This window comes from Triticum urartu, chromosome 1A (genome assembly GCF_056163025.1).
Source record: "Triticum urartu cultivar PI428250 chromosome 1A, HENAU_Tu73, whole genome shotgun sequence".
Taxonomy (NCBI): Eukaryota; Viridiplantae; Streptophyta; class Magnoliopsida; order Poales; family Poaceae; genus Triticum; species Triticum urartu.
Window position 1 is genome coordinate 380,395,751 of NC_141873.1, and position 27,653 is coordinate 380,423,403.

Below are 27,653 nucleotides of genomic sequence, written 5' to 3' on the forward strand. Positions count from 1 at the left end.
AGACCGTTTACATCTAAGCATGGTTTGGCTTTGCAAATTTTGCCTAGTCCATTAGCAGTTGTCTCTCCCGGTAGGCGCATGCATGCTAACTCCATTGCTCCGGATGTTACTATCACTTTGGGTGACTACAAATTTCTATCTTCTCCAACTGTTCTTGGTGACTCGGATATTGATCTTATTCTCGGAATGGATTGGCTTTCTAAGCACAAGGCGCATCTTGATTGTGCAGCCAGGCAGATTCAATTGACTCATTCGTCTGAGGATGTAATTGTCTTTGCCGCTCGTGATGATACCATCCGTCTGTTTTCTCTCAATGAGAAGGGTGAACTGGATGCTATCTCGCAGATTCCAGTCGTTTGCGAATATCAAGACGTCTTTCCAGAAGAGCTTCCAGGAATGCCTCCACACCGGCCAGTTGAATTCGTCATCGATCTTGAGCCTGGCACGGAACCAGTGTGCAAGCGTCCTTACAAGCTCGGACCTGAAGAGTTGAAGGAGCTGAAGAAGCAACTCGATATTCAAGAGAGAATGGGTCTCATCCGGCCTAGTTCTTCTCCGTGGGGTCGTGGTGTTCTTTTTGTGAAGAAGAAGGATGGAACGGACCGACTTTGTGTTGATTACCGTCCATTGAACAAGAAGACCATCAAGAACAAATACCCACTTCCCAACATCAACGAGCTGTTCGAACAACTCAAAGGCGCCAAAGTATTCTCCAAGCTTGATCTCCGTATGGGTTATCATCAGATTCGAATCCGTGAGCAAGATATTTCCAAGACGGCTTTCAGGACAAGCTATGGTTCTTATGAATACACTGTCATGTCTTTTGGCCTCATCAACGCTCCTCTGACTTTCTCTCGCATGATGAACTTCATCTTCAACGCCTACACCAATGACTTCGTTTTGGTCTATCTCGACGACATTCTGGTCTTTTCGAAGAACAAGGAAGATCATGCCAAGCACTTGCGTTTGGTGCTCGATAAGCTCAGGGAACACCAGTTCTACGCCAAGTTCTCCAAGTGCGAATTCTGGCTCGATGAGGTTCTTTATCTTGGTCATATCATCTCTGCCAAGGGCATTGTGGTGAATCCTGAGAAGGTGTCTGCAATTGTGAATTGGGAACCTCCTCAGAACGTGTCTCTCCAATGAAAGGTACTCGTCGCTTCGGTATCAAAGGGAAGCTTGCCCCCAGATACGTGGGACCTTTCAAGATTGTCAGCAAGAGAGGCGATCTCGCCTATCAACTCGAGCTTCCTTCAAACTTTGCAAATGTTCATGACGTGTTCCTTGTCTCTCAGCTTCGAAAGTGCTTCAAGACTCCTGATCGCACCGTGAACTTCGAGGACATTGAGCTCCAAGAAGATCTCTCTTATCATGAGCACCCCGTTGCTATTCTTGAAGAGACTGAACGCAAGACTCGCAACAAGTCAATCAAATTCCACAAAGTCAAGTGGTCACACCATTCCGACTGTGAAGCTACCTGGGAACACGAGGATCACCTCCGTTCTGAGTACCCGGCATTCTTTCAGTCCTAGATCTCGGGACGAGATCCTTTCATAGTGGTGGAGTGTTGTAACACCCCGGATGTAATTTACCCAATATGTACTCCAACTCTTGTCGTTTCCGACGTTAAGTTATTTTATTTTCTCGGGTTCGGGTTTTTGTCTCCGTGTGTTGTTGTCGTTGTCATGCATCTCATATCATGTGATCATGTGCATTGCATTTGCATACGTGTTCATCTCATGCATTCGAGCATTTTTCCCGTTGTCCGTTTTGCATTCCGGCGCTCCGTTCTCCTCCGGTGGTCATTTCTATCTTTCTTTTGTGTGGGGATTAAACATTTCCGGATTGGACCGAGACTTGCCAAGCGGCCTTGGTTTACTACCGGTAGACCGCCTGTCAAGTTTTGTACCATTTGAACTTCGTTTGATGCTCCAACGGTTAACCGAGGGACCGAAAAGGCCTCGTGTGTGTTGCAGCCCAACACCCCTCCAAATTTGGCCCAAAACCCACCAAAACCTTCTCCATCATCTAGAGCGTTCGATCACGATCGCGTGGCCGAAAACCGCACCTCATTTGAACACTCCTAGCTCCCTCTATGCCTATTTAAAGACACCCCCGAATTTCTCCTTCCCCTTCCTCCCGAAACCCTAGATCCATCCCCACCCGCCGCCGCCAGAAAAAATCCGCCGGGCCGGACATTGTCCGACCCGCTCCACCGCCGCCACGTCAGCCCCGCGAGCCCCACATCGCCGCCAGCGCCGCCGGCCCGCGAGGCCCGCAGCGGGCCCCCGAGGCCCACTTCCTCGCGCGCCACCTCGCTCGCAAGCCGCCGCCGCCTCCCTCGCGCCCGATCGCCGCCTCCGCCGCCCGCCATCGTCGCCAGCCGCAAGCTCGCCGGAGCTTGTCGCCGGAGCCCCGCGCCCCCTCGCCTTCCCCGCGCCTCGGGAGCCGTCGCCGAGGGCGCCCACCGCCAGATCCGGCCGGGGAGAGGCCGGCCTCGCCTCTTCTTCACCTCCCCGCCGACGTGCCGCCCTCGCCGGAGCAGGTTGACCTCGCCGGAGTCCTCGGTACGCGCGGCGAAGAGGAACCCTAGATCAGCGGGTGGTGATTTTTTTCTAAGTCCTCAAATTCCCAGATCCATATGCCCATGTTCATCGTGCTATAACTTTGCATCCGTAGCTCCATTTTGGGCATATAGCATATCGAAATGTTCGTCTCAGAGAGCACATCATTTCATCCCATTGCATCATTTTCATTTGAGTTCATCTCGATGCCCAAAATGCTGTTAGAAGAATGCTATTTGAGATAATTGTCAGATCTGCTGCTCCAATTAGATATTTGTCATTTTTGCCATGATTATTGTGTGCATGATATGCCCCTGAGCTCTTCATGAGTTTTGTTATATGTTTTTCCACCTATCCAGAGGTGCAACCCATGTATTTTTGTGATGTGTGTGGTGACTAGCACAAGCTTGCAAAGTGGAGCATTCGTTAATGCTGATTTCAGGGACTTAGCATTTCCACTAAGTCCTTGATCTGTTTATCTCATTATGCCATATGTTCATGTTGTTTCCTAGTGATCCGTGATTCTTTTGAAGATGATCAGTAAGGATGTTTTGTTAATCTTGTACTGCTCTATCCATCCATGTCTTTGTTTGAAATTACGGAGCACCCTAGCTTGAGTCAATCGAGCTCTACTTTTGCTATTTCGTGAATCTGGGCAGATTGTCTACTTGTTATCTATTTTGCCGAGAATGTTGTAGTTGATCCGTGCATCCTATGTTTTTGTTCTTGACATGTATAGCTTGTATTTTGTGTATTCTTGATGGGTGTATGCTTATATTGTCATGACTTGCTCTGTAGTGAGTGCATCGAGCTCGTAAACATGCCTACTTGATATCTGTTTCAGCATGCTCCAGTTTTCACCAAGTCTGTGATATGATTATGTTTTTGCCATGTTCACATGTTTGCAAATGTATTTTCTGATCCCTTTTGGCTCAAGGTCACTAAGGGACTTTTGTTAAGATCTTTGAGTATCTCCATTCCATGCTTTACTTTGGCATGTTCAGGTCCTGTAGCATTTAGTTTTCATGCTCCAAAGAGTGCTATCTGATCTGAAATTCCAGACAAGTGTTAATTTCACTAAGTCTGAGATCTGTTTGCCAAATGCATTTTTGCCATGCTTGTTTGAACCTGTTAATGGATGAATTGGCCGTAGCTCAGTGCTAGTCTTTTGTTAAGCATCATGAATGGATCCCTGCCATGTATTTTGATGCCATGTTTGAGTGTTGTAGCATGTTCATCTTGTTGCATTTAGATGGCTACTTGCTGTAAATCGCAGAACGTGGTCATATTTGAATCGCTTGCCATTTCCAAACCGTAACTCCGATTCCGGCGTTCTTTATATCGTTTTCAAGCGATTTCATCTCATCTTTCCAGTGGCACACTTGGATTTCCAAGTTGAGGCCAGGTTCATGCATTGCTTGTCAAATCTTGCATATGCATCACATATTGCATCCCGCATAGCATACCATATTTGCATCATGTTGTTTGAGCCTTGCACGTGGTTGATTGTGTCCTTGTTGCTTGTTTGTCTTGTTTGGGTAGAGCCAGGAGACGAGTTCTCTAATGAGGAGCCCGTTGAGTTTGCTTTCGAGGATCCAGTCAACTCTGACAACTTTGTAGGCAAGATGATCATACCCTCGAAATCACTACTATCTTTGCTTTGCTAGATGCTCGCTCTTTTGCTATGCCTATGCTACGATGCCTACCACTTGCTTATCATGCCTCCCAAATTTCCATGTCAAACCTCTAACCCACCTTGTCCTAGCAAACCGTTGATTGGCTATGTTACCGCTTTGCTCAACCCCTCTTATAGCGTTGCTAGTTGCAGGTGAAGATTGGAGACCGTTCCTTGTTGGAACATTATTTACTTGTTGGGATATCATTATATTGCCATGTTATCTTAATGCATCTATATACTTGGTAAAGGGTGGAAGGCTCGGCCTCTCGCCTAGTGTTTTGTTCCACTCTTGCCGCCCTAGTTTCCGTCATATCGGTGTTATGTTCCCGGATTTTGCGTTCCTTACGTGGTTGGGTTATAATGGGAACCCCTTGATAGTTCGCCTTGGTTAAAGCTTTTCCAGCAATGCCCAACCTTGGTTTTACCATTTGCCGCCTAGCCTCTTTTTCCCTTGGGTTTCCGGAGCTCGAGAGTCATCTTATTTTAAACCCCCGGGCCCGTGCTCCTCTGAGTGTTGGTCCACCTGTCAGCTGCCGGTGGCCACCAGGGGCAACTCTGGGCTGGCTTACCCGTACCTAAGACAATCTGAGTGTGCCCTGAGAACGAGATATGTGCAGCTCCTATCGGGATTTGTCGGCACATTCGGGCGGTGTTGCTGGATTTGTTTTAACCTGTCGAAGTGTCTTGAAGAACCGAGATACCGAGTCTGATCGGAACGTCTCGGGAGGAGGTCTATTCCTTCGTTGACCGTGAGAGCTTGTCATGGGCTAAGTTGGGAGTCCCCTGCAGGGATTTGAACTTTCGAAAGCCGTGCCCGCGGTTATGGGCAGATGGGAATTTGTTAATGTCTGGTTGTAGATAACTTGAACCTTAAATTAATTAAAATGAATCAACTGTGTGAGTTGCCGTGATGGTCTCTTCTTGGCGGAGTCCGGGAAGTGAACACGGTGTTGGAGTAATGCTTGCCGCAGGATGCCCTCTAGTACTCGTTCGCGCTTTGCCTCCTCTTCTCGCTCTCTTTTGCGAACAGGTTAGCCACCATATATGCTAGTCGCTTGCCACAGCTCCACATATTATCCTTGCCTTACCTATTAAGCTTAAATAGTCTTGATCGCGAGGGTGCGAGATTGCTGAGTCCCTGTGGCTCACAGATTACTTCCAAACCAGATGCAGGGCCTGATGATTCCGTTCCAGATGACGCGCTTGAGCTCAAGTGGGAGTTCGACGAGGACTCACGACGATACTACGTGTCTTTCCCTGATGATCAGTAGTGGTGCCCAGTTGGGGTGATCGGGACCGTGTCGCATGTTGGGTTATCTTTTATTTTGGCGCCGTAGTCGGGCCATGAGTGTTTGAATGTTGTAATGCTATTTATGTACTTTGATTGACGTGGCGACTGTAAGCCAACTATGTTTCTCCCCTTTATTATCTATATTACATGGGATGTTGTGAAGATTGCCTAACTTGCGGCATTGCTTTCAATGCGGTTATGTCTCTAAGTCGTCCCTCGACACGTGGGAGCTATAGCCGCATCGAGGGCGTGACACGGTGGCTATCGTTATGTTCTCACCCTCACTGATGACTTGAGTAGATATGGGTATGTCTACTTAATGAAACACAAGTCTGAGACCTTTGAAAAGTTCAAGAAATTTCGGAGTGAGGTTGAGAATCAACATGACAAGAAAATCAAGTTCTTGCGATCAGATCGTGGGGGAGAATACTTGAGTCATGAATTTGGCACACACTTAAGAAAATATGGAATAGTTTCACAACTCACGCCGCCTGGAACACCTCAGCGTAATGGTGTGTCCAAACGTTGTAATCGCACTCTATTGGATATGGTGCGATCTATGATGTCTCTTACCGATCTACCGCTATCATTTTGGGGCTATGCTTTAGAGACTGCCGCATTCACTTTAAATAGGGCTCCGTCAAAATCCGTTGAGACGACACCGTATGAATTATTGTTTGGGAAGAAACCTAAGCTGTCGTTTCTAAAAGTTTGGGGATGCGATGCTTATGTCAAGAAACTTCAACCTGAAAAGCTCGAACCCAAATCAGAAAAATGCGTCTTCATAGGATACCCTAAAGAAACTATTGGGTATACCTTCTACCTCAGATTCGAAGGCAAGATCTTTGTCGCCAAGAATGGGTCCTTTCTAGAGAAAGAGTTTCTCTCGAAAGAAATAAGTGGGAGGAAAGTAGAACTTGATGAAATATTACCTCTTGAACCGGTAAGTGGCGCAGCTCAAGAAAATGTTCCTGAGGTACCTGCACCGACTAGAGAGGAAGTTAATGATGATGATCATGAAACTTCAGATCAAGTTACTACTGAGCTTCGTAGGTCCACGAGGACACGTTCCGCACCAGAGTGGTACGGCAACCCTGTCTTGGAAATCATGTTGTTAGACAACGGTGAACCTTCGAACTATGAAGAAGTGATGGCGGGCCCGGATTCCGACAAATGGCTAGAAGCCATGAAATCTGAGATAGGATCCATGTATGAAAACGAAGTATGGACTTTGACTGACTTGCCCGATGATCGGCGAGCCATAGAAAATAAATGGATCTTTAAGAAGAAGACATACGCGGATGGTAATGCGACCATCTATAAAGCTCGGCTTGTCGTTAAGGGTTATCGACAAGTTCAAGGGGTTGACTACGATGAGACTTTCTCACCCGTAGCGAAGCAGAAGTCCGTCCAAATCATGTTAGCAATTGCCGCATTCTATGATTATGAGATATGGCAAATGGACGTCAAAACGGCATTCCTTAATGGTTTCCTTAAGGAAGAATTGTATATGATGCAGCCGGAAGGTTTTGTCGATCCTAAAGATGCTGACAAGGTGTGCAAGCTCCGACGCTCGATTTATGGGCTGGTGCAAGCATCTCGGAGTTGGAACATTCGTTTTGATGAGATGATCAAAGCGTTTGGGTTTACCCAGACTTATGGAGAAGCCTGCATTTACAAGAAAGTGAGTGGGAGCTCTGTAGCATTTCTCATATTGTATGTGGATGACATACTGTTCATGGGAAATAATATAGAATTCTTGGAAAGCATAAAGGCCTACTTGAACAAGTGTTTTTCAATGAAGGACCTTGGAGAAGCTGCTTATATATTAGGCATCAAGATCTATAGAGATAGATCGAGACGCCTCATTGGTCTTTCACAGAGTACGTACCTTGACAAGATATTGAAGAAGTTCAAAATGGATCAGTCAAAGAAGGGGTTCTTGCCTGTATTGCAAGGTACGAGATTGAGCACGGCTCAATGCCCGACCACGGCAGAAGATAGAGAAAAGATGAGTGTCGTCCCCTATGCCTCGGCCATAGGGTCTATCATGTATGCTATGCTGTGTACCAGACCTAATGTAAACCTTGCCATAAGTTTGGTAGGAAGGTACCAAAGTAATCCCGGTATGGAACACTGGATAGCGGTCAAGAATATCCTGAAGTACCTGAAAAGGACTAAGGACATGTTTCTCGTGTATGGAGGTGACGAAGAGCTCGTCATAAAAGGTTATGTCGATGCTAGCTTCGACACAGATCTAGACGACTCTAAGTCACAAACCGGATACGTGTATATTTTGAATGGTGGGGCAGTCAGCTGGTGCAATTGCAAGCAAAGCGTTGTGGCGGGATCTACATGTGAAGCGGAGTACATGGCAGCCTCGGAGGCAGCACAAGAAGCAGTCTGGGTGAAGGAGTTCATTACCGACCTAGGAGTCATACCCAATGCGTCGGGCCCGATGACTCTCTTCTGTGACAACACTGGAGCTATTGCCCTTGCCAAGGAGCCCAGGTTTCACAGGAAGACCAGGCATATCAAGCGTCGCTTCAACTCCATTCGTGAAAGTGTTCAAAATGGAGACATAGAGATTTGTAAAGTACATATGGACCTGAATGTGGCAGATCCGTTGACTAAACCTCTCCCTAGAGCAAAACATGATCAACACCAGAACTGCATGGGTGTTCGATTCATCACAATGTAACTAGAATATTGACTCTAGTGCAAGTGGGAGACTGTTGGAAATATGCCCTAGAGGCAATAATAAAATGGTTATTATTATATTTCTTTGTTCATGATAATTGTCTATTGTTCATGCTATAATTGTGTTATCCGAAAATCGTAATACATGTGTGAATACATAGACCACAACACGTCCCTAGTGAGCCTCTAGTTGACTAGCTCGTTGATCAAAAGATAGTCATGGTTTCCTGACTATGGACATTGGATGTCATTGATAACGGGATCACATCATTAGGAGAATGATGTGATGGACAAGACCCAATCCTAAGCATAGCTCAAAGATCGTGTAGTTAGTTTGCTGTAGCTTTTCCGAATGTCAAGTATCATTTCCTTAGACCATGAGATTGTGCAACTCCCGGATACCGTAGGAGTGCCTTGGGTGTGCCAAACATCACAACGTAACTGGGTGACTATAAACGTACATTACAGGTATCTCCGAAAGTGTCTGTTGGGTTGGCACGAATCGAGACTGGGATTTGTCACTCCGTATGACGGAGAGGTATCTCTGGGCCCACTCAGTAATGCATCATCATAATGAGCTCAATGTGACCAAGTGGTTGATCACGGGATCATGCATTATGGCACGAGCAAAGTGACTTGCCGGTAACGAGATTGAACTAGGTATTGGGATACCAACGATCGAGTCTCGGGCAAGTAACGTACCGATTGACAAAGGGAATTGTATATGAATTGATTGAATCCTCGACATCGTGGTTCATCTGATGAGATCATCGTGGAGCATGTGGGAGCCAACATGGGTATCCAGATCCCGCTGTTGGTTATTGACCGGAGAGGAGTCTCGGTCATGTCTCCCGAACCCGTAGGGTCTACACACTTAAGGTTCAGTGACGCTAGGGTTGTAGAGATATTAGCATACGGTAACCCGAAAGTTGTTCGGAGTCCCGGATGAGATCCCGGACATCACGAGGAGTTCCGGAATGGTCCGGAGGTGAAGATTTATATATAGGAAGTCAAGTTTCGGCCATCGGGAAAGTTTCGGGGGTAATCGATATTGTACCGGGACCACCGGAAGGGTCCCGAGGGTCCACCGGGTGGGGCCACCTATCCCGGAGGGCCCCATGGGCTGAAGTGGGTGGGGAACCAGCCCCTAGTGGGCTGGTGCGCCCCCCTTGGGCCTCCCCCTACGCCTAGGGTTGGAAACCCTAGGGGTGGGGGGCGCCACCCTTGCCTTGGGGGGCAAGGCACCCCCTTGGCCGCCGCCCCCCCTAGGAGATTGGATCTCCTAGGGCCGGCGCCTCCCCTAGGCACCCTATATATAGTGGGGGGGGGGAGGGCAGCCGCACCCAAGCCCCTGGCCTCTCCCTCTCCCTCCCGTGACACTCCTCCGTCTCCCTGCACTTGGCGAAGCTCTGCTGAGGGAGTACTGGATTAGGGGGTGTTCGGATAGCCGAACTATACCTTCAGCCGGACTCCTGGACTATGAAGATACAAGATTGAAGACTCCGTCCCGTGTCCGGAAGGGACTTTCCTTGGCATGGAAGGCAAGCTTGGCGATACGGATGTTCAGATCTCCTACCATTGTAACCGACTCTATGTAACCCTAACCCTCTCCGGTGTCTATATAAACCGGAGGGTTTTAGTCCATAGGACAACATACACATCGTCAATCATACCATAGGCTAGCTTCTAGGGTTTAGCCTCTCCGATCTCGTGGTAGATCTACTCTTGTACTACCCAGATCATCAATATTAATCAAGCAGGACATAGGGTTTTACCTCCATCGAGAGGGCCCGAACCTGGGTAAAACTTCGTGTCCCTTGCCTCCTCTTACCATACGGCCTAGATGCACAGTTCGGGACCCCTTACCCGAGATCCGCCGGTTTTGACACCGATATTGGTGCTTTCATTGAGAGTTCCTCTGTGCCGTCGCTGTCAGGCCCGATGGCTCCTACGATCATCAATGGCGATGCAGTCTAGGGTGAGACCTTCCTTCCCGGACAGATCTTCGTCTTTGGTGGCTTCCCACTGCGGGCCAATTCACTTGGCCATCTAGAGCGGATCGAAAGCTACGCCCCTGGCCGTCAGGTCAGATTCGGAAGTTTAAACTACACGGCTGACATCCGCGGGGACTTGATCTTCGACGGATTCGAACCACTGCCGAGCGCGCCGCACTGTCATGACGAGCCTGATCTAACTCTGCGGCCGAACGGTGCCCTGGGGGCCGCACCCGCACCGGCTCCGACCCTTAGTTCAGAGTCAACTGCGCCGATCGAGGATGGGCGGTTGGACGCCACCTCGGGGGCTGTGATCCAAACGGCGATTGAACCGAACACCAGCCCCGAACTCTGCGAGGCTCGTGACTCCAAGGAGCCGGACTCCTCTCCGGACTCTGAACCCTCCGCGCCCCTGCCAGTCGAATCCGATTGGGTGCCGATCATGGAGTTCACTGCCGCAGGCATCTTTTAGCACTCGCCTTTCGGCGATATCCTGAAGTCTCTCTCTTTATCAGGAGAGCCCTGGCCGGGCTACGGTCAGCAAGGTTGGGGTACAGACGATGAAGAAATTCAAAACCCACCCACCACCCACTTTGTAGCCACTGTCGACGACTTAACCGACAAGCTCGACTTTGACTCCGAAGACATCGATGGTATGGACACCGATGAAGGATATGATGAAGAACCATCGCCTACTAGGTCCTGGAAAGCCACCTCGTCATATGACATATACATGGTGGACACCCCAAAAGAGGGAGAGGGCGATGGAACAACGGAGGATGACCCCTCAAAGAAACAACCCAAGCGCCGGCGTCAGCGGGGCCGCTGAAAATCCTGCCAACACAAAAACGGTGATTCCAGCACGGGAGATAATAATACTCCGGAGAGTGCCGAAGAAAACCCCCTCCAGCAAGGTTTAGCACAGGAGGATGGAGAAACCAGCCCTCATGAGAGAGCGGCAGACAGAGAGGTCGAGGACGATAATTATATGCCTCCCTCCGAAGACGAGGCAAGCCTCGACAACGACGAATTCGTCATGCCAGAGGATCCCGTTGAGCAAAAGCGTTTCCAACGCAGGCTTATGGCCACGGCAAGAAGCCTCAAGAAAAAACAGCAACAGCTCAGAGCTGATCAAGATTTGCTGGTTGACACATGGACTGAAGTCCTTGCGGCCGAAGAGCATAAACTCGAACGCCCCTCCAAGAGTTACCCAAAGCGCAAGTTGCTACCCCGATTAGAGGTGGAAGCACTTGATGCGGCCGAACGGCCACCTCGTGGCCGCGACAGAGAGGCCTCCCGACCCTCCACTCAAGCCGCACCCCGTACCAAGGCACGGGAATATGCGCCGGACTTACGAGACATGTTGGAGGACAAGGCAAGGCAAACACGATTGATCTACGGATCGCGTGGGCACCCCACGGCTCGAGATGGTAACCGTCACGCCGGCCACAAATTCGGCAGGGCCCAACACAGTAGACAAAGCTCATTGGAGCTACGCCATGATATCACCCAGTACAGAGGCGCCGCACACCCACTGTGCTTTACAGACGAAATAATGGATCATCAAATCCCCGAGGGTTTCAAACCCGTAAACATCGAATCATATGATGGCACAACAGACCCTGCGGTATGGATCGAGGATTATCTCCTTCATATCCACATGGCCCGCGGTGATGATTTTCACGCCATCAAATACCTCCCACTCAAGCTTAAAGGACCAGCTCGGCATTGGCTCAACAGCTGCCAATATGATCAATCAGTTGTTGGGAGGACCTGGAAGCCGCATTCCTCGACAATTTCCAGGGCACTTATGTGCGACCCCCAGACGCCGATGACCTAAGTCACGTAATCCAACAGCCAGAGGAATCGGCCAGCCAATTCTGGACACGGTTCCTAACAAAGAAAAATCAAATAGTCGACTTTCCGGACGCTGAGGCCCTAGCAGCCTTCAAGCACAATATCCGTGACGAGTGGCTGGCCCGGCACCTCGGACAGGAAAAGCCGAAATCTATGGCAACACTCACGACACTCATGACCCGCTTTTGCGCGGGAGAAGACAGCTGGCTCGCTCGTAGCAACAATATGACCAAGAACCCTGGTAGTTCGGACACCATGGACATTAGTGGCAGGTCGCGTCGCAAAAAGCAGAAGCGCCGCATTAACGGCGACAATGCTGAGGATACGGCAGTTAATGCCGGATTCAGAGGCTCTAAATCCGGTCAGCGGAAGAAGCCATTCAAAAGGAATCCTAGGGGCCCGTCCAGCTTGGACCGAATACTCGACCGCTTGTGCCAAATACATGGCACCCCCGAAAAGCCGGCCAATCACACCAACAGGGATTGTTGGGTGTTCAAGCAGGCAGGCAAGCTAAGCGCCAAGAATGAAGACAAGGGGCTGCATAGCAATGACGACGAGGAGCCCCGGCCGCCGAACAACAATGGACAGAAGGGTTTTCCCCCACAAGTGCGGACGGTGAACATGATATACGCCACCCACGTCCCCAAAATGGAGCGGAAGCGCACGTTAAGGGACGTATACGCGGTAGAGCCAGTCGCCCCAAAGTTCAACCCATGGTCCTCCTGCCCGATCACCTTTGATCGAAGAGACCATCCCACTAGCATCCGTCATGGTGGATTTGCCGCATTGGTTCTAGACCCAATTATTGACGGATTTCATCTCACTAGAGTCCTCATGGACGGCGACAGCAGCCTGAACCTGCTTTACCAGGATATAGTGCGAAAAATGGGCATCGATCCCTCGAGGATTAAGCCCACCAAAACGACCTTTAAAGGCGTAATACCAGGTGTAGAGGCCAACTGTACAGGCTCAATCACACTTGAAGTGGTCTTCGGATCCCCGGATAAATTCTGAAGCGAGGAATTGATCTTCGACATAGTCCCATTCCGCAGTGGCTATCATGCACTGCTCGGACGAACCGCATTCACCAAATTCAATGCGGTACCGCACTATGCATATCTTAAGCTCAAGATGCCAGGCCCTCGTGGAGTAATTACGATCAATGGAAACACCGAACGCTCCCTCCGAACGGAGGAGCACACGGCGGCCCTTGCAGCGGAAGTACAAAGCAGCCTCTCCAGGCAGTTCTCCAGTCCGGCCATTAAATGTCCGGACACCGTCAAGCGCGCCCGGAGTAACCTACAACAAGACCGCCTGGCACGTTCCGAGCAGGCGTAGCAATGCGGCCCCAACCCCAACCCTCGTAAAAAGGCAACGCCAGTACTTCACGTCCATAATTACACTCTGGAAATACCATGGGCATAGGGGGAGGGGCACCATCACGACACGCCCAAAACACGGCTTAAACCACACCAGGGGCTGCCAATTTTTTACTTTTCTCTTACTTCCAGGACTCTACTCTTCGGAAGGCCTGTTCGGCAGTTCAATTGCCGCACAAACGATGCAAGGACCAGGGAAGCAGACAAGCCATGCCACATTACGGAAATCCCAGGTGGTCTCTGTCACGAGCAGTATACCTGTTTCGCATACTATTCCGCAGCTTGCCCCTAGAGCAGACATGTCAAATAGTCCAACTTTTCGTTTATCGCATTACTTGTATCGTTCTGCTTTGATCGCAGCTATTTTTAATAAACAATGCATAGTTTTTGTCTATTTTTTGCATTATCTTTTTATAAATAAATGTTCCTTAACGACATGTTGCACCCGTACAACTTGGTACGGCCAAAATACGCCAGGGGCTTTTAGCACCCCTCAATATGGTGTGAGAAGTCCGAACACTTTCACAAGTGCGGCACCCCGAACTTATAGCACTATATGCATCGGCTCCGAATCATGTCTTGGGTCAATAGTTGGGTTTGCCCGGCTCCTATGTTTTGGTGCCTTACGTTCCGCTATATCGGCTAAGGTAGCACTAGGAGAACCACTGCGATTGTGCCCCAGTTGAGCTGGGCCGAGCACCTCAGTGGAGAAAGCTAAAACTAACTGTCATGATGAAGCGACAGCTGGTCGCTGTTCGAGAGGTTTTTTTCGAGTCCCTGAAGACTTATGCCACTTAGGGCGAGGAGTTGGCTCTGTCCGGCCAAGGCGTGGATAGCGCCCCGAACTCGGTCTTCCGAATACTAGGGGCTTCGCCGAAATTTAAAATTATAGAATTCTATGGCTAAGTGAGAGTGTTCACGCATTATAGTCCGATTGCCTCGTTCGTTGGGCTGAGCGCCTCCCTCGAAGGACCCAAATATGGGAAAAAGAGCGCCCAGGTTTATCCCCGAACACCCCAGCACTAGCGGTAAGGGGGCAGAAGTCGACGACTCGCCATCTCTCAATATTGATAAACAGCCGCACAGAAGGTAATATTTTAAATTCAAGCAGCATTGCTCAGCACACATGAACAAGTTTTCAGCGCACAGGACAAAACAAGCGAGTTTTACTCGAAAATTACATCCATAGTACATTCATCCGCCACAAGGCGGGCACCCTTCAGAACATCCTTATAATAATTCTCGGGCTTGCGATGCTCTTTCCCCGGCGGTGGCCCGTCCTTCACAAGCTTCTCAGCATCCAGCTTGCCCCAGTGCACCTTAGCACGGGCAAGGGCCCTACGGGCACCTTCAATGCAGACGGAGCGCTTGATGACTTCGAGCCTTGGACAGGCCTCCACCAGCCGCCGCACCAGCCCGAAATAGCTCCTAGGCTGAGCCTCTCCAGGCCACAGCCAAACTATGAGGCCCTTCATGGCCTGTTCGGCCGCCTTGTGGAGCTCGATCAGTTGCTTCAGCTGGTCGCTCAGGGGCACGGGGTGTCCGGCCTCAGCGTACTGAGACCAGAACACCTTCTCTGTCGAGCTCCCCTCCTCGGCTCGATAGAATGCGGCAGCATCAGACACACTCCGGGGAAGATCTGCGAACGCGCCTGGAGAACTCTGGATTCGGGTAAGTAACAAGTAACTCACGCTTATGTGTTTGCTTTGCATAAAGAATGCCTTACCCGCCGCTATCTTCTTCACCTCATCCAACTCCTGGAGGGTCTTCTGGGATTTGGCCTTGGTAGACTTGGCACTTTCAATAGCCACCGCGAGCTCGGACGCTCGCGTCCTTGAGTCACGCTCCAAACTCTCATGTTTTTCCATGAGAGCCTGGAGCTCTTGCCGCACCTTGCCAACCTCGGCCTCATACTTCTCCCGCTCAGTGCGCTCCGTGGCCGCCTTCTTCTCGTCCTCGAGCAGCGCTTGCTTAAGGGTCGCCACCTCAGACATGGCCCCTACAATAGCCACGATAATCCTGTCATTTTTTGCAATTGCACCTTTTTATATATATATTTAATTCCAACAAGGTATTTCTTACCTTCATTATCCTCGAGCTGCTTCTTGGCATGCCCGAGATCTTGCTCGGACTACTCGAGGTTCTGCTTTAGCACGTCCACTTCCGCAGTCAGTGCGGCGGACTCCTACAGGGAAGCCTGCACACGCATATTGACTCCTTTTTGTTAGACTCCTGCGAATTTTCTTTGATCCTCTATTCGGATTTTCTTCCCGAACGCCAAACAGAGCATCAGGGGCTACTGTCTATGCGGTAATATTATTTACGCATTCCTTACTTACCTCAAAGCCTGTTAAAAGGCTTGTACAAGCTTCAGTCAGTCCGCTCTTGGCGGACTGAACCTTCTGGATCACCGCACTCATAATAGTGCGGTGCCCCTCGTCGATGGAGGCGCCTTGGAGCGCCTCCAACATATTGTCCGGCGCCTCCGGTTGGACGGAGGTCACCGGCATGGCGGGCTTGCTCCTCTTGGAAGGAGGTCCCCCGCCGGACTCTGGAACCTTTGAAGGTCCGGAGCAGTGTTCGGCCTAGGGCCGGACTTGGAGCCCTGGGGGGTTTCATCCCCTTACTCTTGGAGTCTGGGAGGTCGCCTCGCGGTGCCTCCAGGACCACCTCCTCCCGGATTGGAACCTGTTGGGACAACACTTCGGTGTCATCCGTAGGGCGGGGGGAGGAAGCCGTCGGAAGTGAGTTCACGTCCGACGAGTCCAGTGAGCCGCTCGACGACGCGTCGAGCCGGTCTTTGGGTGGGCTGCATAAACACATTCGACATAAGGGAAAGCTGTGCAATAAATGAATACTATGAATTACTTTGGTATCCGGATACTTACGATTTCGCCAGGGGCTTGGCCCTGGGCGGCCACTCCTCTCCGCCGTCGTCGGCGTCGGTGGAGTAATCCGGAGCAAGGGTTTTCCCCTTCTTGGACCCTTCAGCCTCCCCAGTTGGGGCGGCCTTCCTTTTCTTCCCTTCCCCCGCTGGAGGGGGAGGGGTCTCTTCTTCCTCCTCCTCGTCTTCTTGGGAGGAGTGCGTCTTGGATTCGTCGGATGGTGAATCCGACACCTCCAGGCGCCAAGCACTCTTTCAAGTCCCAGCGGCCTTTTTTGCGGCCTTCTTCTCCGGCACCACATAGGGTGCCGGAGCCAGCAGCTTCGCCAATTGAGCGTCCGCTGGGCCTTCGGGCAAAGGCGCAGGACAGTTGATCCGTCCGGACTTCGCCTGCCAATCCTGTCAAGGGTAAGGGAGTTTAGATCTCGCACAGAGTTAAACTATGAAAAACTAGTGCCCTGTAAAAGGTACAAAAAACTTACCGCGCTAGCATCATGTTGTGCGCTAAATCCGCGATCCTCAGTAGCGGATGAGGGAGCCTCGGCGCCTTTGAAAAGCACCTTCCAGGCATCTTCGTACGTCGTGTCGAAGAGCCTGCTCAGAGTTCGGTGCTGTGCCGGATTGAACTCCCACAGATTGAAGGCCCATTGTTGACACGGGAGGCTCAGGCGGATGAGCATAACCTGGACTACGTTGACAAGCCTGAGCTACTTGTTCACCAGGGATTGGATGCATGTTTGCAGTCCGGTCACCTCCTTTTGGTTGCCCCATGACAGGCCTGTCTCTTTCCAGGACGTGAGCCGCGTTGGGGGTCCGGACCGGAACTCGGGGGCTGCGACCCACTTAGGGTCGCGCGGCTCGGTGATATAAAACCACCCCGATTGCCACCCCTTCAGGGTCTCCACAAAGGAGCCCTCGAGCCATAAGACGTTGGCCATCTTGCCAAACATGGCACCGCCGCACTCCGCCTAGCTGCCGCGCACCACCTTCGGCTTGACGTTGAAAGTCTTAAGCCATAGGCCGAAATGGGGGCGGATGCGGAGGAAAGCCTCGCACACAACGATGAACGCCGAGATGTTGAGGACAAAGTTCGGGGCCAGATCGTGGAAATCCAGGCCGTAGTAGAACATGAGCCCCAGACAAATGGATGCAGAGGGAAGCCCAGTCCGCGGAGGAAATGGGGGAGGAATACCACCCTCTCATGGGGCCTAGGAGTGGGGATGAGCTGCCCCTTTTCGGGAAGCCGGTGCGCGATGTCGCTAGCCAGATATCCGGCCTTCCTCAGCTTTTTGATGTGTCCCTCCATGACGGAGGAGACCATCCACTTGCCTCCCGCTCCGGACATGACTGGAGAAGGTTGAGGTGGTAGTGCGGACTTGGGCGCTGGAGCTCGAGTGCGCAAGAATGGATAGGCAAAGGAGGAAGAAGGCGTGGGTGAAAAGGTGGATCCTTATCCCCTTATATGGATGGTCGCAACTACGTGTCCCCACCAGCCTGGTAAAACTCGCTTATCTCCAAGCGCCGTAATCAATGGCGCGGTTGGGTTACCCACGCCCGTATTGATGAGAATCCCGGAATAAGGGGACACGATCGCTGCTTTAACAAGACGTGCCAAGGAAACCGCCTCGCATAACGCGCTAAGATGGGACAGTAAAACGGTTTGAATAAAAGCTTGGCCGTGGTGTGATGTCACACTACGGAGTACGTCAGCAGATTAGATTTGTGTAAATATTATTCTCTCCTATGGCAATATGTGGAAACTTATTTTGCAGAGCCGGACACTATCTTTGTGTTCAAAATCTTCTATGAAGTACTTGGAGGAGGAACCCGCCTTGCAATGCCGAAGACAATCTGCGCGCCGGACTCGTCGTCATTGAATCCTGGTTCAGGGGCTACTGAGGGAGTACTGGATTAGGGGGTGTTCGAATAGCCGAACTATACCTTCAGCCGGACTCTTGGACTATGAAGATACAAGATTGAAGACTCCGTCCCGTGTCCGGAAGGGACTTTCCTTGGCGTGGAAGGCAAGCTTGGCGATACGGATGTTTAGATCTCCTACCATTGTAACCGACTCTATGTAACCCTAACCCTCTCCGATGTCTATATAAACCGGAGGGTTTTAGTCCGTAGGACAACATACACATCAATAATCATACCATAGGCTAGCTTCTAGGGTTTGGCCTCTCTGATCTGGTGGTAGATCTACTCTTGTACTACCCATATCATCAATATTAATCAAGCAGGACGTAGGGTTTTACCTCCATCGAGAGGGCCCGAACCTGGGTAAAACTTCGTGTCCCTTGCCTCCTGTTACCATCCGGCCTAGACGCACAGTTCGGGACCCCCTACCCGAGATCCGCCGGTTTTGACACCGACACCTGCCGAGATCACCGTTGCTTCCAACACCACGCCGTCGTGCTGCTGGATCTTCATCAACCTCTCCTTCCCCCTTGCTGGATCAAGTTGGAGGAGACGTCTTCCCAACCGTACGTGTGTTGAACGCGGAGGTGCCGTCCTTTCGGCACTTGGTCATCGGTGATTTGGATCACGTCGAGTATGACTCCATCAACCCCGTTCTCTTGAACGCTTCCGCGCGCGATCTACAAGAGTATGTAGATGCACTCCTCTCTCCCTCATTGCTAGATGACTCCATAGATTGATCTTGGTGATGCGTAGAAAATTTTAAAATTCTGCTACGTTCCCCAACAGAGAGCACCACTGTCATTTGCATTCATTACTGTTAGTTTACATTGAGTATGACTTAACTGGATCTCTTTTACCATGAATTACAATGTGTAGTCAGTCCTTGATCTTTAAAGGTGCTCTGCATTTATGTTTTGCGGTCTCAGAAAGGGCTAGCGAGATACCATCTTGTTATATCATACTATGATTGTTTTTAGAAAGTGTTGTCATTCGAGATTTATTATTACTAGTTAACCCGTTGCGCCAAATGGCGCAGAGACCCACTAAAGACATGTTGTCGATGAAAATAGTTTTATTTTGCAAGGACAGATTCAATATTGGTAGTAGAAAGCCCGTGTGTTAAATCATGCTATATTGAAAATATGTTTATCATGCCGAGAAATATGAGGTTGAAAAAAGAATCATATTTGTGTAACGTGTATAGACCAGTTAAGGAAACAATGTTTTAGTTGAAAATATGATTAGCATGCTGACACATTAACTCAGGTCTATTCTTGTTTATTCAATGTTTCTATTGTTGGTTTTGTTTAGTAATAATGCTAAAAATAACATTACTTGTTGCATGGCGCAAGGTCCCATTTCAAACCAAGAGTCATTTAAAAAAATGCTAGACAATTTGACAATAATAAGGATCCTCTTAATAATAAAATTTGAAAGAAAAAAATGAGACCAACCCAAGGGCTAACACTCGTTGGCATTTTCCTTATAGGAGAAACTCCGCAAGCACCACCCATCCAAGTCAGGACTTGAACTCGGGTGGGCTGGCAGCAACCTCAGCCGCCCAGCCAACGGGTCGACACACCGTCCTGAAAATTTGAAAGAAACATAGCCTCAAACTATGTGATCAAGTTTTCAAAATGCGGGGATTCTCTACAATTTTGCTACATTTGCTGGAACTTAGGAATCCAAGTCACGCTTTGTCTCTCCCCTCTCACTTGTCTGGAACCATAGCATTTTATCCTACACATCCCCTTTATAGGTCTGATGCACTGTAATTCCTTCATTTTTTAAAGTAGCTGAACAAACAATGCCTTGCACAACGTTTGTCATCTCTCAGCGATGGAGCCACTCTCTATAGCCATCTCTTCTTTTTTGAAGGGAACTGGTCAAACAATGTTTATGACAAGTTTTTCTACTGTAATAGAGGTGCAAACATGAAAGAAGAAATCAAGTGAAGAAACAAGGACATTGCTGCAATGGATGGGCGAACCAAGATTGAAAAATACCACACCAGCAACAAAAGTTTATGACAGATATGGAAGTGACAATAAACAACAAGATTTCCAAGATTTACAATGAACAAGCGGATTTGGCTTCTTACTCTAAAATAGAAACATCTAGAGCACTTACTTGGTGACAATCCCACCAATTCAATGAGAATGGAAATATTTTCTACCCTTCACTCCTTTGCGGCTTGTAGAATCAAAGGAGAAAAGGAAAAAACTTAACAACAGTTCTTGCATGAATAAGTCACCTGCGGCACTGGATTCTCATGTAAGTGGTCGAATGGATTAGCAAGCTTTCTCCCGGGTGCCACATACAACTTGAATATCCTAGATGTGTTTTCCAAGTTGTAAAATCCACATCAACCATCAAGTAATCATGTGAGTCTAATATACATAAACTATAGGAAAAATTCAGCAACAAAGGTAACATGCTTAGTGAGAAACTGGATAACAAAAGGAATACTTACAACCAAGTCCATAGGAACACATAGAATTCCCGGGAACTTTTCACTGAAGTAACGATGCAATTATTCATAGCAGGTTTGTTCTAGAACCTAGCTATTTGTTTAAGCAATCGTGGAGCCAAATTTATACAAAAAGGGAGATACTCCTAAACCTTCCTAAAATTTAACCGTATTTCATATGATAACCTAGAGGCCGTCTAAAAGCTCCCCTTATTTTCTACCGTGTTGTAGAATGTACGTCTATTAAAACTGCAAGATTAGCAATTCTTTTGGTCCTGAGCACTAAAGATGGCAAATAAACACACTGAAATAAGACAAAAGCAATTGTGGCATAAGGTTAAAGCTGTGGAAATATCCAATGTTGCATCAAAATTGCATTGGAGTATCTCAAAGAATAAAAATTAGTAGAACTACTAAACCTTAATATCAGCTGTCATGGTGACCTTATTATAACTTCAAAACTGGTGAAAATAAATTGCATTGGAGGAGTATCTCAAAGACTAAAAATGAGTAGAACTACTAAACCTTAATATCAATTGTCATGGTGACCTTCTTATAACTTCAAAACCGATGAAAGTAAATATATTACCATCCATAAGTAAACAATCATCAATTTTGTTATTGTGCAACTCAAACCTAAATAAAAACTATAAATGTGGTTTCAAAACCGTCTGAATCCTGAACATGACAAGAATCAAAATTACCAAGGCCGAAAAGCCTCAGTTTTACATTTCCAAAGTCACGCAATAATAGACCAAGATATACATTGAGCAAAGCAAGTAACAAGAAAAGAAGAAATTCATTGATGCAATTCTATCAAGCATCAAGGTCACAGTGTCAATTAGTGTCCGTAATCAACAAATCAATATTTGAAACAATAAATTCACTCATGCTTTGTATAGAAGTTGGAAGTCACTAATAAGAAGCCTCTGAAATACCATCTGGAAAATAAACGGCAACAAAATGATGAATCTGGACAACATTGAAGTACCAATAGAGTCAATCAATGTTGTCAACCCATTCTTATAGCTGGGTGTTTAATCTAGACGAACAACCAACTGTTTAGGTACGCTATTCTGACAAAAATTCGAGATCGTGCATACTAGCAGTCATTTAGATGAAAATAAGTGTTGTCACATTTCAGTTTCCTAATATGTGTACTTTCTTGTGACCATTGATCTAGATGAGACACTCAAGATGGCCTGCATACTGGCAACCATATCTAATTCAACATCATGCATCATAATCCATTGGATTGACAAGTCCTTCAAAAATTTCATAGAGGCGGACAAGAAAATAAAATCAACAATAAGCCACCTGAAGAAGCCAACTAGCATATGTTAATTTTACAAATAGTAAAACATAAGCATTACCATTCCTTTCAGCATAGGAAATGAAAAAGAGATATTTGTTTACAACAATTAAAAATCATTGGAGGAGAGCACACTACATAAGCTTGTAGAGTTGGAGAGTTAGAGAGAGAGGGAGAGAGGAGTGAAGAAGGATAGGGTGAAACTCACCTTGACGTGTTGACATCAGCTATAACAGTTCTGTTCCTATCAAGAATGAACTCTACAAATAATTAGTGACATATTTTGTATATATTGCTGCCATCTCCTAAATAGAAAGGTATAAAGGTTAGCTTAGGTGTCCCAACGCAAATAACTTGAATTTATCTAGAATAATCCATGTAAAACTGAATCTTGCCCAGGGAACCATGGCAACTGAATCTCTTAACAGGCATACTCTTGAACAGCAACAGAAAATACATGAATTTTCCACATCACGGCAGCTATTTAATTAAACTATTTATATCATACTCGTCAATCTCTAGTATAATAAATGTTGCTTATGAAATATTGCTAGCTTGATGGGCTATTGTTAGAAAGATAGCAAAATATATTCAAACAATTAGTAGGCTAAGATAACATGATAGTACATACAGAAACAACCAGTAGGATAGCTGTAAAAACCGTAAAATAATAATAATAATAATAAAAATAAAAATAAATTAGATAATGATAATTTCAACGGTGTTGCCTAAACATTAATTAAAATAATAGAAACAACTACTTTTAATTTATTTTTACAGGAAATAGCATTTAGTCATACACAACAATTCTTCTCCAAACTTCCCTATATTTTATAGACCCTTGTCTCATTTCTCTCACACAAAGTAAATGCCAACTAATGGCCAGCCAAGCAAATCACACTTGTCCCTAATACAACCCACAAGAGACATAAGTGGAGGCATGCATGCAAGACTAACCACGCATGCATGCCAGATGTAATGCGTCTCCAAACCGACATAGCTATTCACCCCACTACAAATAGGAGCCATCCCTTTCACTGTGGCCACACACAATCATCCGCTGGAGAAACCCCTCTGCCTTTTCACCTTGCCTTTTCACTTTCTGCCACACTACTGTCCTCCGCTGCTGTGAAGCTCTTTGGGTTGCATGCGCCACCAGGTACTAATCAAGTACCTTGTTGTGTTAGCCCTTCTTGCTTGACTTCTTATCTATCTCCACCTCGGTTTGAATCAGTCCATGAGCATCTATTCACCTTGATTTATTTACCTTGCAGTAAAAAGAACAAAATGTTTGCGTAAACACCCAAGTTAGTCAAAACTAATTAGATCAATTGCAAAAGCTTGTAAAAGTTTCTATGAATGACATCCGTGGCTTGTACTAGATCTAACATGCCAAGAATCAAATCCTAAGTACCAGCAACTTGCTAAGACATGTATGTGTGTATCCAAAAGATCAACCTTCCTGTGTATACTACCTTGTCCTAATTATTAATCCCTGCCAATCTGTAGCAAACATTGAGTGATTGATGTTTATAATCTACTCACAAGTAATTATTTTTGGAGTTTCACTGCCATTGTTTACTTCTATATGGTGTTCAAGGATGAGTAGAACTAGTTAGGAACAACATTTAGATCTAATCAGTAGCAATACCATGACCACACCATAGATTAAATCTTGATTAATTTCATGGCCTTGAGATAAACAAAGAGAAAGAAGGCAATATGGTTGAGAAGGGAATAGTAGGGCCTGAGATAAAATGAACAATATATGCACACCCACGTTCATATATAGTAGGAACTTGTTGTGAAATTTGGAGCACTTCATGGAGAAGGAATCAGGATTAGTACTTACCAGTAGTAGCAGTAGGATGTGGCTAGTCCACACCGTTAGCAGCAAAGCCATGGCAACCGAGCAGCGCCGGTGAAGCCGCACGCGCCCGACGCCCGTGGCTGCACGCTTTGTGCGTGTGGCTGCGCTGGGGGGAGGATGTAGGCATGGAGACGTCGTTGCCGCTGCAGCCGGTGGCAAGCCCACCAGACCTGGATCGGGCGGCGCTAGGATTGAGTGGTGGCGGCGTTTTTGGCGGTGGCCGATCAAATAAATAGGGGGAAATGGTAGAGGGAGACGAGGGGAATCTATAGGTGTCCGCCGTGTCGCCGGAGATGCCCGTACGGGGCAGATCGAGGCGACGACGGCCGTGCTCTGTTCTTGGGGGAGAGAGAGAGAGGTGAGCGGGCTGGTTCTGTTCGTGGGACATCAGAGAAGTTGAGTAGTCTTTCTGGATAGACACGGGCTGGGGCTTAACCAGCAAAGTACTAGTAGTACAGTACTAGGCTACTGTTTCCTTTTACTTATCATTTCTTTTACCACTCTCTGGACTGGATGACATACGTGCATGCTACTCTGATTTGGATGGCTTAGATGCATTTTATATCTCAATGAAACAGTAGGACGTATCAGTACCTAGTTAATTAATTATGGCTTGCCCAACATGGCCGTGTTGCTGGATGTTTAGATTTTAATTAGGCATTATAAACATGTTTGTGAAATAATTATCAGGAGTCGATCTCGGACTCGTAGGAGTCGCATCTGGTGGTTTCGAGTTGGTCGAAGCACTATCCGGCAAGTCGTCATCTCCTTGACCATGTCTTGATAAATGTTTTCTGGGCTATGGGTCATTTCTAAAAGTTTGCATAAGAATTAAAAATAAATATTTTTCACAAATGAAATGAGATTTGGATCAGGTGGATCCACTAATTTGGCAATTGGACCAGATCAGGTGAAGTATCTGTATTAAATAGTTGTGACCCGGGCAGGGCTACATTATAAATAAATATTTGGTGGGTAGGGGAGCTTATGTTGGTGAAGGCAACCTGGGTAGGGTTGGCTTGGATGGCGGGCTCCTCTACATAGGGTATCACATTAGGACACAACCAACTGACGCTTACTTCAAAAGCGGCGCAAATCGTACTGACCATAGACCTGGAATGGGACGGGCTGAACCGACTATCCATGCCAAGTAGCTGCCTCTGCATGGGTGAGAAGGTGGTTGTAGCTGGGTAGGTACAGTCACCTAGGGCGGGACCGCCGGTCAGGGGTCTCGACCCGCGGGCCTTTAGTAAGGCAAGGTGGAAATGCAGAGGTAGTGTACGGGCTGGTTAAAGGTTCTGGTTCCTTGGTCTAGTCGTGCGCACGGGTATCGTATGGACGACTTGTACCAAGTGATGCTATGGGCAAAGCAGTACACCTCTGATCAGAGTAAATGTGATATCACTCCCAGCTTTCGGGATTGGAAGTGCGTCGTGTGATATCACTCCCAGCTTTCGGGATCAGAGTAAATGTGATATCAGAGTAAATGTGATCCCACGTCGCTCTGTCGCCAGTAGATTTTATGAATAAAATTTGGTTTTCAACAAAATGGGTTAAGGGAAAATATTTTTACCTACATAGTATTTTGAGATAATGGCTCGGTGGTGGTAGCCGTGGCCGATGAAGTTTTTCCTCTTTAAAAACTCATACATCCACTTTTCCCGGCGACTTGCGGAGTATGTATTTTATACGTACTCAGCTGCACTTATGTTGTTTTTCAGAGCAAGAGAGTTATGAGAACTCCGAGGCGATAGAGAATGGTACTTACGACGAGTCTGGTCATTTTAACGACTTCGGTTATACTGAAGTGGAGTATGATTATGAGGAAGTCGACAATCAAGGCTATGAAGAGTAGATGCCCTCCATGGTTGGTCGAAAAGGCTCGTACTAGAAGCGGTGACGATATATCGTCATGGCCGCTTAGGCTTAGTCGACACTTGAGGTGTCTATGTAATAAAAGCTTGCCTACTCATGGCAGCTGTTCCGTCTTGTACATGACACTGTTCTCCTTAACTGATCCTGGCGCAACTCTGAAGTGACGGCTTCCGTTACGCCTGACTCTGTTGGACGTAACGGGGCGTCACAGAAGAGGTGGTATCAGAGCAACGTTAAGGAAACAATCATGTACTTGGTTAGAGACCGTCTGAGCCCTAGGAAAGATAGGTTCCCTCCTTGCCTAAAATAAATTAAAAGTTTTCTCAAAAAAATGACTCAAGTCAATTGAAGATTAAATAATTTAGACCACACAATTGTGCAACAAAAATGTGTTTATTTATTTATTTACTGTCCTTGATAAAATTAATTTTACACTGCGTTATAACTAACTAAATTCTTAAATTGCTCAATGTAGGATGATGAGTGGTAGGATGTTTGGTACGGGTGCTGAGTATGGTAGTTTTGCTCTGTTCTTGGTTGAGCTTCTTGGTCTTCTGGGTGTGTTGATTGCACCGTGCTACACAGTGTTTCACGACCCGTGTTCCACAGGGTACTTAGTCACAGTGCACATTTCTGAGAGCTTAGATGTCCCTTCTAGGTACAGTGTTGCCCGTTACGACTTTGTTTCAGCACTTCAGGGTGCGGCACGAGATGCCGCTTTACACCTTTTCCACGCCTACCACTCTCTCCTTCAGTATGTGGGCAGAGGCGAGTGGCCTCATTAGCTAGAGGAGGCAGGGAGTTCTTATGCACCTACGCCCATTGTTGCTCCTTCACCTTTTGCGTCCACTTCCACTTTCCCTCCACTTTCACCATGTCCTCCTGTTTTACCTCCCACATTTTTACCACCACCAGCTTCGACTGCCGCTCGTCCACCTTTGTACCCAACAGTCCCACCCAATCGTGCAGACCACCCAGCTCGTAGAGTCATCAGGGGTTCCTCCTCTCGCGCAATGTCACGTCCCTCCACACCGTACGAGCGTCCACCCGCACCTCAGCTTGTTCAGGACCTATTAGATCAGGTTGCCACTCTTCAGAGGTGCTGTTCCGAGCTTGAGCGGGCAAACATCGAGATGTCCACTGCGTTGAGGGACTACACCCGTCCGAGTATGGCCCTCAACCCTCTTCAGATCAAAAGCTCAGCTTCCGCCTCTCCAGACCGGGTAGGGTACCCGATTGACCAGGAGTCTCTTGTCGCCGACGAGCCTTCCTCTCAGGTTGCTCCTTGTCGGTGTCAAAACCGGCGGATCTCAGGTAGGGGGTCCCGAACTGTGCGTCTAGGCCGGATGGTAACAGGAGGCAAGGGACACGCAGTTTTACCCAGGTTCGGGCCCTCTCGATGGAGGTAAAACCCTACGTCCTGCTTGATTAATATTGATGATATGGATAGTACAAGAGTAGATCTACCACGAGATCGAAGAGGCTAAACCCTAGAAGCTAGCCTATGGTATGATTGTTGATATGTACGTTGTCCTACGGACTAAAACCCTCTGGTTTATATAGACACCGGAGAGGGTTAGGGTTACACAAAGTCGGTTACAATGGTAGGAGATCTTTATATCCGTATCGCCAAGCTTGCCTTCCACGCCAAGGAAAGTCCCTTCCAGACATGGGACAGAGTCTTCAATCTTGTATCTTCATAGTCCAGGAGTCTGGCTGAAGGTATAGTCCGGCTATCCGAACACCCCCTAATCCAGGACTCCCTCAGTAGCCCCTGAACCAGGCTTCAATGATGATGAGTCCGCCGCGCAGATTGTCTTCGGCATTGCAAGGCGGGTTCCTCCTCCAAGTACTTC

The 27,653-nt window shown here is 47.8% G+C and overlaps 1 long non-coding RNA gene across 1 annotated transcript; it reads right to left on the reverse strand.

Moving 5' to 3' along the window:
* Positions 1 to 22,797: 22,797 nt before the first annotated feature.
* LOC125513418 (uncharacterized) lies at positions 22,798 to 24,459 on the reverse strand. Its single transcript, XR_007285938.2, has 2 exons — positions 23,905 to 24,459; positions 22,798 to 23,319 (listed from the first exon to the last, which is right to left on the reverse strand). It is a non-coding gene; the product is annotated as an uncharacterized LOC125513418 (long non-coding RNA).
* Positions 24,460 to 27,653: the final 3,194 nt, after the last annotated feature.